Raw genomic sequence first — 9,321 nt, 5'->3', positions numbered from 1 at the left:
TTGCCAGCTCCAGGCCCGGGTAACCGGAGCTGGTGCTGGCCGACTCCTTGTTGGTCGTCATGCCTTCCCGATCTGAGGGCGGCCAGTCCCGAGGGACGCGGCAGCGCCTCCGAGGGGGGGTCGCCCTCCTCCTCTCCTCGTGTTTCATCTCCAGTAGTAGATAGGAGACCGGCGGCCTGGTGGTCCACCGCCGGTTCCTCACGGTCGTCGGATAACGACACGGATGCAGCCCGCTCAACAACTGCATCCGCGCCGGCTCCTGGGGTTCCGAGGGCCCCTGGAGCAGTAACTCCTTTTCCTTTATTTGTGTCTGTCATATTTTAAATTTCCAAAACACCTCCCCGCTCTACTACCACACACACCGTTAGCACCCTTGGCAACCGAGGTCACCAAGGGTCCCAGGGGGCACCACGTGGAGGTGGTGTGTGTGGATTTGACCAGACCGGGCCCGCCGACTTCGCCGAAATTCGCCGCAGCAGACGACACCGAGGTGTCGCCTGATTATAGGTCGAACATCAGCTCCATCGTGGTTTTTGACGCAGGTCGGAGTGACGTAGAACACCTACGCACCCCTCGCTGCGAAAGCCCAATCCAGTCTCGCCCCCCATCCCCCCCCCCTGGTATATCCTTAACTTTACCTAGGTCTTTCATATTGAATTTTACTTTTAACATTCTTTTGATTTCTTGTATTCTGTTAAGACTTTTCGAACCGATCAATAAATCATCAACGTAAACTACAATTACCGCGTCGCTATTTGCATTTTTATCAACATACACGCATGGACACGCGACAGTGTTCTCGAAGTTAATACTAGTTAAATAACTATCTAATTTTTGGTACCACTGTCTACCCGATTGTTTCAGACCATACAACGGCTTATTACGTTTACAGACCTTGTCCTTTTTGTTATTTTCGATAAACATTTTTGGTTGTACCATATATATTTCATCGCTTAGGTCTCCTTGGACATATGCCGTGATCACATCCATCTGATGTATATACATTTCCTTTTCGACACAGCATGCTAAGAACGTCCTTATGGTCTCGTATCTGGCAACTGGCGAGAATACTTCGTCGTAATCAATTCCTTCGTTTTGTTGATCACCTCGTGCGACCAACCTAGCCTTGTATTTGTCTATGGAGCCGTCCTGGTTTTCTTTTATCCTAAAAACCCACTTATTTGCTAAGATTGTTTTTCCTTTTGGTTTACTTACCAAACTCCACGCATTGTTTTTCACAAGAGAGTCATATTCAGCCTGCATTGCTTGTAGTCACAATGTTTTTTCTGGATTACTGATGGCTTCTCGTACTCCATTCGGTACGCTATTTTGGTTTGAGGCTTTGTTAGCGTAATGGAAAATCTTTTTGGTCCTTCCGGGTTTTCCATGTCTCAAAAGACTCGGCCGTCCACGAAGCCGTGATCCTTGTGCAACTGGAGCAGTAAGAGTACTGTACATCTCCTCATCTGAATCTGATTCGCTAACTAGACTATCTTCCCCTTGATTTGCGTCTTCTTCTAATTTGACTGTATTTTCTTCTGCCTCGATGGAGATTTGATTTTGCTTGTCTGCTGTTTATATGTTTAAAGGTACCTCATACAATATTTCTTCTTCACCTTCTTGAATGTATGGAGTTTCATCTTCTAGGAACTTGACATCTCTTTCTTTTTTAACGGTTTTCGTTCCTTTTTCCCAGAGTCTATAAGCTTTTGCCTCGTCGGAGTATCCGACCAACACATATTCTTTCCCCTTTGGTGCGAATTTGTTGCGTTGATGCCTTTTCTGAAGTGCGATCACGCGACTCCCAAACACTCTCATATAACCTATGTATGGTTTATTTCCACTCCATTTTTCGTAAGGCGTCGCATCATCCAGCGCCTTTGTTGGGCAACGGTTTCGTATGTATGCCGCCGTGTTAATTGCCTCTGCCCACAAACTAAATGGCACTTGGGCTTGTAACAGCATACATCTTGCCATCTCTACCAATGTACGGTTCGCTCTCTCTGCGACTTCGTTTTGTGGAGGGGTGTACTCAACTGATAACTGTCTGGTTATTCCCTCATCCTTAAGAAAACTAGTGAAATTCTTAGACAGATATTCCTTAGCGTTATCTGTGCGGATTTTCTTTATCTCATGACCCGTCGATTTTTCTGCCTTTGCTTTATATTCTTTAAAAGCTTTAAATATTTCAGACCTTTCTTTTAACATGGCAACTTCTATATGCCGTGTTTTATCATCTATGAAGGTAGCAAAGTACCTTGCTCCCCCTAACGACGGTACTTGCATTGGTCGGCATATATCACTGTGTACTATACCCAAAATTTCCTTTTCTCTAGTGGTCGACTTTGAATATGGTGATTGGTGGATTTTGCTTTTGCAGCATATCTCGCAAGTTATGTTTTCATCAATTTTTCCATTCAATCCTTTTACCATATTTTTCATTTTCTTTAAATCGTTAAAATTTAAGTGTCCTAACCTATGATGCCACTTCAATAAATCATTATCATGTATTTTTGTCATATGCGCGAATTGTTTTGGAGAAGTTTCCTCAACTAAATACAAACCATTCTCCCTCTTTGCTTTCATGCATACAGGACCGTCACTTCTTCCATTTTCTTTGACTACGTTTGCATAATTCTTATGGAAGATTACCTTATATCCGTGATCCGTGATACTGGTTACTGACAATAAATTGCTTTTGAAATCTGGGACGAGTATTGCATTTTCTAACCTGATGTTTTCAGATTTGTCGCCTGAGGTTCGAACTTTTATTTGTACATCTCCTCTTCCCTTGGAGTCTACATTACTTTCCGTAGCAGTATATGTCTTTGTGGTCTGCTCTTTATCTAAATTCTCGAACCTTCTTTCGTTGTTGCACATATGCATTGTGGCATCACTGTCTAGACACCATATCCCTGGTTTCTGCAAATTTGCTTTCAAAGCCGTAGCTTGCATAGCTTTATTATCTTTATTTTCAGAATCATTATTTTGTTTACGTTTTGATTTGCAGTATTTTGATATATGACCAATTTTATTGCATGTATAACATTCATAGTTTTGTCTCTTACCCCGTTTTATATGTGTGTTCTTCTGTTCTGGTTTTTCCAATCTTAGCGCACCATTTTTCTTTGATAGAAGCGCCTCGATTTTGCTTGGCCCTTCCTCTCTGTCATACTGACATCTTCTAGCTTCTTCCTCAAGGAGCTTCGTTTTTCATTCTTCCAGGCTTGGCATTTTTTCCCTGGATTCAACAGCTATGCAAAAATTTTCGTACTCACCGGGTAGCGCGTTCAACAACCAAATTGTCAGTAGATTTTCCGGTAAATTCAGGTCACATTGTTCCAATTGTTGTCCAATCCTAACAAATTCGTTTAAGAATTCTGACATGGTTTCGTTCTGTGACTTTCTTAATCTAAATAGTTGCTTGAATAACACACACTGTCTCATCGGATTCTTGGACTCATATATGTCTTTCAATGAGTTCCACACTTCGGTCGAGGTAGTAGCGTTTTTAATGTAGTTAAACTGATCCGGCTGTATGCTTAGTATCATTAAATCAATGGCCTTTTCATCTTTTCTTTCCCATTCCCCATCGTCATCTTCAGGCTTCACTAACTGTCCGCTAACGTATTTCCACAAGTCGTTGTACCTTAATACACTTTTCATTTGGATCTTCCACGTTTCATAATTCGTGTTGGTTAACTTTTGAATTTGTTCTATTCTTCCTGCGTTCATTTCGTCTTTGTGGATTTTTACTTTTTGTTTTCCGCGTGGTCGTTGCACGTGGTATCCTAACCTTACTTTTCACTTCGTTTAATTTTAATCTTTTCTTTTCACTATTCGTCCTGGGCCCATAACCTGTTGGATTTATTCGTCGAGGACCGAATAGAAAATGATTATTTGTATGATGAAAAGTAAAAGTATTTATTATAATCAAAGTCGTACAATATCCGAATTGCCCACCGGAAAAACAGTAGGACGAAAACGCACGCGGTCAGGTCTCGTACCCACCATCTATATTTCCTATATGTGGAATACGCATGTTGATGCGCTGATTACCGCCAAATTCAACAATTATAAAATGAGTGTGTCAATTATAAACTGTTCAAGAGAATCGTATCCAACTGATACGTCCGGTGGTTGACGTGAATCTCTTGTTCACGAAGCAGGAAAATTCGCTCCACCCGTAGGAAACTAAAAAAGTGGGGCATTGGGCCCTACCAACGCAAATGCTAGGACGCTTTCCCAGCCCACGCAACGTGTACAAAACCCAAAAGAGGGAATGCGCCAGACAACGTGGTGTCAGAGGAATAACAAGGGTAGCGCCAGGATGGCTACACAGAAGACCCTTGTTCCCCAATATCGAACTCCGGGCCTTACGCAATGCATGGCTAGGTTTACGTTACGTTAAGTGCCATCGATAACGGTACGGTCAGGACAACTTTCCCAGGAAGTCTCCTGCCGTACTTGAGTCCTAAACAATAAATTTAAGCAAAAGGCACCAGTTGACTCTCAAAATAACATTTCTTAAATTACGATGGCCTAAACATCAGCTCGTCTCAACATGCCGCCCGCCTTGAACGAAGGCGTTCAAAGAAAAATCAAGGTTAAACTATCTTACAAATATACATATAACTATATATAATGTTTAATAGCTATGTAAAAAATGTGTAAAAATAAACTAAGATAATATTAACATCCAAATTAATATTAAAACTATCAATTAGACTGTTTTAAAAGTGTTATAAGATCATTAGGATCAGAGGATATGGGTATTGTAGGACGTGAATTAAGTATGGCTTCAATCTCAGTGATCAAAGTATAAAACTGCTCAAAAGTAAATACTGCATCACCTACAGTTCTAAACAAATGTCTCTTGAAAGCCTTAACGGCAGCCTCCCAAAGTCCACCAAAATGCGGAGAACGTGGAGGGGAAAAGTGCCAATTAATATTTTCTTTTGTTAAATAATTAGACATGGAGGTTAGACATTTAAATCAGTAACAAGTTCTAAATGAATTGCCTTGGTAGTAAAATAAACAAAAACTGCCACATAAGCTTTTAAATAAGTCTTATTGCGAAATTTCTGTTCCTTTATTCGAAATGGTCCACAGTAATCAATTCCTGTATTCTCGGAGAACGTGGAGGGGAAAAGTGCCAATTAATATTTTCTTTTGTTAAATAATTAGACATGGAGTTCACGGTATTCACTTGAGTTAATAAATGCCTGAATTTTAAGCAGCTCGTTTTTCACCCCTATAAAATTAGTGCCATTATCACTATAAATATTATGTGATTTACCTCTCCTGGCAAAAAAGCGTTTAATTGCACCTAAGCATGACTCAGACGTTAAATCGGTAACAAGCTCTAAATGGCCTTGGTAGTAAAACAAACAAAAACTGCCACATAAGCTTTTAAATGAGTCTTATTGCGAAATTTCTTTTCCTTTATTCGAAATGGTCCACAGTAATCAATTCCTGTATTTTGAAATGGCCTAAGTTGTAACACTCTTGACTTAGGTAAATTTCCCATTAAGTAAGTGTACATCTTAGGATTGCTTCTATAACAACGAATACATTTATAAATAACTCGTTTAATAGTATTTCTGGCATCTATTGGCCAATATCGTTGTCTTACTGCATTTAAAGTTGCTGAAATACCCGAATGCCAATGCAGTATATGCTCATGGTTAATAATTAAATTTGTTATGTGATGTGATCTGAGTAATAAAATCGGATGTTTTTTGGCATAATTAATATTTGCATATCTGAGCCGACTACCTACCCGTAAAATCCCAGAATCGTCAATGAAAGGATTTAAGTTCAATACTTTGCTATTTCTATTCAGAGCTCTACCATTTCTTAAATTATTCATATCTATAGCAAATGCTTGCTCCTGTACCAATTGTAAAATTTTTAAATGAGCATCATTAACTTCTTGTACCGCAAGTAATCCAGTACGTCCCTTTTTATTTTTCAAATTATAGTAAAATCTTAACGCATAAGCAAAAACTCGATTTAGTTTACAAATAGATGAAAACCTATCAAAAACATCATTAACGTCCTTACTTGTAACTAGACAAATTGCGTTACGTTTCTCCGGTATCTCAATTTCATGAAGTTCTTTAATTTGCCATAAATTTTCTTGGCAAGAAAGCCAATAAGGACCATTCAGCCACAGAGAATTTTCTAAAAACTGACTCGGAGATTGTCCCCGCGATATAGCGTCAGCAGGGTTATCTGCAGACGAAACGTGAAACCAAGTATTCGTATCTGTTAAAGTCTGAATTTCGTTTACTCGATTGGCTACAAAAACCTTCAACTTGTGAGGAGGAGTTTTCAACCAATATAAAACAATGGTTGAATCGGACCAAAATCTAACTTTGCTAAAATAAACATTGGTTAAGGAACCCTTTACCTGAATATACAGGTTGGCTAGAAGTCTCGCAGCACATAACTCCAATCGTGGAAGCGAAATTGTCTTGACTGGAGCTACACGTGATTTTGCACAAAGTAATGCTACCTTATGCTTTCCTTCTCGATTACTTGATCTAATAAAAATACAAGCTCCATAAGCAGACTCGCTTGAATCCGAAAATCCGTGTAATTGGAACAGGAAGTCTATTGCATCATCAATATGTAAATAGCGATTCATATTAAATTTACTTAATAAATGAAGTTCAGTTTTATATGATAACCATATAGAAAGTAATTCTTGGGGAACTGTCTCATCCATCCTTTTTTTTTTTTTTTTTTTTAACGTGGGGGAAATGCCTTATGCACACCTCGAAGTCCTGAGGTAGGACTCCGAGGTAGTGTGGGACTCGCACCCACTAAAACCCCTACGACAGCCTTCTCGGGCGGAACCGGTGGTGGCGGGATCTCTAACGAACACACCGCCACCACCGCACCTGTGCTCCTCGAGGATTCACCTCGAGGAGCCTGTTCCGTCGGGGCGATCGAACGCCCGCCAAGGGTGACCAATACCCAGGTCACCCCCCCTTCTCCACTCCGCCGGTGCCAGAGGACTGCACCCTGACACCGGCCCCTCCCAGGGCCGCTTTGGATGCAGTTGGGTACCCCACCCCAACTGCATCAGCGGCCCCGGCAGGCGAACGTGCGTGCGGAGCGGGGAGCTACCAAGGCATAAGCCCCGGCTGCCCATGTTTCCGCACACACGCGCCCGCCTAACCCCCGACAGGTCCAGCCTGCCCGGGCGCGTGCGCGGAGCGAGGAGTTATCAAGGCCTAAGCCCCAGCTCCCCATGTCCGCGCACGCGCCCGCCCCACCCCCGCAGGCCCAGCCTGCGAAGAGAGCGAGGCGGGACGCCTACGGAGGGACCTGCCCCCCGTCCACGTCGGCAGAGCCGGCCGTGCAGGTCCCCCGACCACGTCCACGGGTTCGCCTCGCTCTCCTCCTCGCTCGACGAGCGGGATCGCGCGCCTCGCGGTCCCGCTCGTCGTCCTCCTTCCGCGAGATGACGGTCTCGCAGAAGGAGGACACCGCCCTCCACGACCTCTCGCTCCCCACCATGGCCGCAACCACGGCCGGGAGCGAGAGGTCTCCCCCTACAGCTGTACGGAGCGCCCGCCTCTCCCTGGCAAAGGCCGGGCACTCCTCCAGCACGTGCTGCGCGGAGTCGACCTCCGCGCAGCACTGATGGCACTCCGCCGTCGCCTCGGCTCCTACTTTCCGCAGGTACTTACCGAAGCATCCATGCCCAGTGAGCACCTGCGTGAGCCGGTAGGTCAGCCTGCCGTGCCGACGGTCCAGCCATCCATCAAGGACGGGCAGGACCGCGCCCACGGCTCGCTGACGGGCGGCGCCGCTGTCAAACAGCTGGCGTCGCCACTTTTCGCGAGCAAGCCGCCGGCTCTGGCGCTTCAACACTTCGACCGCGTCGTCCGGCGGGTCGACCCCGTTCCGGCGGAGGCCCTGCAGACACCGATATACATCGGCGTCAGCCTCCGCCTGGAAGTCGAAGGGCACGACCCCTGCCAGGACGGCCGCCGCCTCGTGGGAGATGGTGCGGTGGCCCCTCACGACCCTGATGGCCATGCGGCGCTGTATGCGCCGCAACAGCTGCCGGCCTCGCCGGCGGACCATCAGGGCGTCGGCCCATAAGGGTGAACCGTATAGAGCTATGGCCCGCACCACCCCCATGTAGAGGCGGCGTACCTTCTCTTCTGGTCCCCCGAGATTCGACGCCGCGCGGCGTGACACACGTCACGCAACGCCGCGATCGCGTCGCTCCACCAGTATGTGGCCCGCCGAGGGGGCTTCCTGGCCCGGGGCATTGCTGCGTCACACGCAGTGGACAATGCTTCCCGGAGCCATTCGGCCTCCCTGTCGACGTCCGCGACCTGTCCGGCCGGAACTTCCGGCCAGGACACGGCGAGGGACGCAGCCGTCAGCGCGTCCTCGTCTAGGAGCTTGAGCGCCCAGCGCGGCGGTCGGAGCGCATCCGGGCAGCAAGCGGGGTGATCCCGGGGCGTGGCGGAGACATCAAACATGATGTAGAGGTGGTCACTTAGTGTGACCACCTCCTCCGCCACCCTCCACCCCGACACGATACGCGCGGCGGCGGGCGTTGCCCACGAGAGGTCCACTATGGACTCTCCCTGCCACCGCACGCACGTGCTCGCAGACCCCCGGTTGAGCAGCCGAAGGTCCGCGCTCGCTGCCGACTCCTCCACGGCATCAACCCTCGTGTTGGTCCTGGGACTACCCCAAAGGGTCGACTTCGCGTTGAAGTCTCCCAGGACCAATGTTGCACGAGTCGGATCACGGGATATAAAATCCCGGATCCCGTCTAACAGCGTCTCAAACGCCGCTAGGGGCATGCTCGGGGGAGCGTACACCCCGACCACCGCCAGGCGCCCATAGAGCGCCGCGACGAAGCCGTACCCGCGTGGCACAGCGCGCAGGGGCACGGCTTCGTTGCTTACGACCGCCACGGAACCGACCGCGTCCCCCGCCCAATCGGGGCGGTCCGCGGCGACGGCCAGGCCAACCCCCCACTCAGCCAGGCTATGGACAAACAAGTCCTGTGCCCGCGCCGAATGGTTGAGGTTGGCCTGGAGGATCCGAGTGGGGGGGAAGACTAGCCCGTCACCATAGCCTCCCCCCGGCCGGATCCTCCCTCCTCCGCCGGCCGAAGTCGCCGGCTACTCTGGCCGACGACCAGCCGACCAAAATGCGGCCGGCCGTCCTCAGCCGTTTCGCGGCAACAAGGGGGCAGCGCACCCACGCGGTGCCGAGGCCAAACGCGTTGCGGCGAATCTCGCCGCAGCGGACCCCGGCCACCGCGCAGCCGTCGACACG

The sequence above is a fragment of the Dufourea novaeangliae genome, unplaced genomic scaffold (genome assembly GCF_001272555.1).
Source record: "Dufourea novaeangliae isolate 0120121106 unplaced genomic scaffold, ASM127255v1 scaffold230, whole genome shotgun sequence".
In the NCBI taxonomy this organism is placed as follows: Eukaryota; Metazoa; Arthropoda; class Insecta; order Hymenoptera; family Halictidae; genus Dufourea; species Dufourea novaeangliae.
The sequence above is the reverse complement of the archived record's forward strand: the minus strand, read 5'-3'. Positions refer to the sequence as shown.